This window comes from Engraulis encrasicolus, chromosome 7 (genome assembly GCF_034702125.1).
Source record: "Engraulis encrasicolus isolate BLACKSEA-1 chromosome 7, IST_EnEncr_1.0, whole genome shotgun sequence".
Classification (NCBI taxonomy): domain Eukaryota; kingdom Metazoa; phylum Chordata; class Actinopteri; order Clupeiformes; family Engraulidae; genus Engraulis; species Engraulis encrasicolus.
Genome location: NC_085863.1, coordinates 655,640 through 657,737, shown reverse-complemented (window position 1 = coordinate 657,737; position 2,098 = coordinate 655,640). Strand labels below are relative to the sequence as shown.

The 2,098-nt window shown below is 38.3% G+C and overlaps 1 long non-coding RNA gene across 1 annotated transcript; it reads right to left on the bottom strand.

The window, feature by feature from the left end:
• Nucleotides 1-353: 353 nt before the first annotated feature.
• Nucleotides 354-1,430, bottom strand: LOC134451886 (uncharacterized). Its single transcript, XR_010035302.1, has 2 exons — nucleotides 824-1,430; nucleotides 354-446 (listed from the first exon to the last, which is right to left on the bottom strand). It is a non-coding gene; the product is annotated as an uncharacterized LOC134451886 (long non-coding RNA).
• Between the last annotated feature and the right edge of the window lie 668 nt (nucleotides 1,431-2,098).

Here is a 2,098-nt window from a genome sequence, read left to right as displayed (position 1 = left end):
AGTAACTAAACGGTATCAGCCGAAGTAGTTTCATACTAATTAGGCTACATCAGGGCCGTAATGTGCAATATTTCCTCTTCCTATGTTATTGCATAGAAACGACCACCCAAGCATCCTTGTATTATTTCTGCTTAATTACCTTGTAAACAATTGAGTAGTTATATGGAAATAAGATAGAATCAGGGCCGTAAAATGCATTATCACCTATTCCACTCAATTTTATGGAAATTACATATTTTCATGGTCTTAAAATGTCTTATTTCTTATTTCCACTCAATTACTTAGTTATTATCATTTTTAATACAATATAGACTAGCCTACTATGAAGTGATTCAAGTACACAGACAAACACATTGTGTGCAAAACTTTATTTATTTTTCCAATCAGTTATGAGATTCATGTTCACTGATGTGAAGTTGTCAATCTGCCACCATCCAGAGGAAGTCCTGTGAACACAAACAAACAGAGAAGTCAACTGCAAGACCGGTTTCACCACGTTTATTTTTTTATGTTATCAATTCACCATCGCTAAATTTGCTTCTGAAATGCAGTACCATGTTAAATGCACGTTGTAAATCTTCCTCAGGCTGACAACATAGCTGATTTACAAAGGCAAACTCTAGCTAGCACCTAGCTTCAGTCATTGAAAACATGGTGGGCAGAGCTAGCTAGTGGTTTCCATTGTAAAGGTACTTCTGTATGCCGTTTCATTTCCAGAACAAACATAAACCTAACACTAACTCATAAAACATGTTTGCATAAGGCTAAAGTAATTCGACGATTGAAGGTGGATGAAATCAACATCAAGACCATTTTAGCTCACCTTGAAAGTTACCCTGGTTGCTGCCTGCGTGCGAAAGCACTGTGTGGTGCGTCTCAAACTCCACCCTTGTGTGTCAGGGTACTCAATTAAACAACGTCAGCGTCTCTGAGCCATACTGCAAGCAGAGCGGGCAGCGTACAACTAGAACGAGTGTGCTTGAAGTACAGAAGTATACTGATTGGGACGCTCCTGTTCTGCAGTAACCAAACTTTCGTTGCCTAGCAACAACAGGACTCGCCGCCGCCACCGCGAGCTAGTTCAACTTCAGTGCAGCAGAGCCAGGCAAGGTAAGCTTCCTGACAACGAACTTGTAATGTAGTTCTAGCTTTAACCTGCTTTCATTTTGTCTCTGAGAATTGAAGGATTTTAACTGTATACATTGCAAACACGTCTTATCAGCCGTGTTTGTGCTGAAATGGCATAGCCTACAGAGGTACATGGAAACCACTATTTCTAGCTAGCTCTGCCCACCATGTTTTCAATGACTGAAGCTAGGTGCTAGCTAGAGTTTGCCTTTGTAAATCAGCAACGATGTCAGCCTGAGGAAGATTTACAACGTGCATTTAACATGGTACTGCATTTCAGAAGCAAATTTAGCGATGGTGAATTGATAACATAAAAAAATAAACGTGGTGAAACCGGTCTTGCAGTTGACTTCTCTGTTTGTTTGTTTGTGTTCACAGGACTTCCTCTGGATGGTGGCAGATTGACAACCTCACATCAGTGAACATGAATCTCATAACTGATTGGAAAAATAAATAAAGTTTTGCACACAATGTGTTTGTCTGTGTACTTGAATCACTTCATAGTAGGCTAGTCTATATTGTATTAAAAATGATAATAACTAAGTAATTGAGTGGAAATAAGAAATAAGACATTTTAAGACCATGAAAATATGTAATTTCCATAAAATTGAGTGGAATAGGTGATAATGCATTTTACGGCCCTGATTCTATCTTATTTCCATATAACTACTCAATTGTTTACAAGGTAATTAAGCAGAAATAATACAAGGATGCTTGGGTGGTCGTTTCTATGCAATAACATAGGAAGAGGAAATATTGCACATTACGGCCCTGATGTAGCCTAATTAGTATGAAACTACTTCGGCTGATACCGTTTAGTTACTGGCATACCTACCACCTAACTACTATGATGACACAGTAGCTGTTTCCATTAGCCTACTATTAACTAGAAACTACAGCATAATTGCACTGGAAACTGTATGGTTATTTTTGCTGTTATTAATGAGAAATTATAGTGTAATTGCACTGG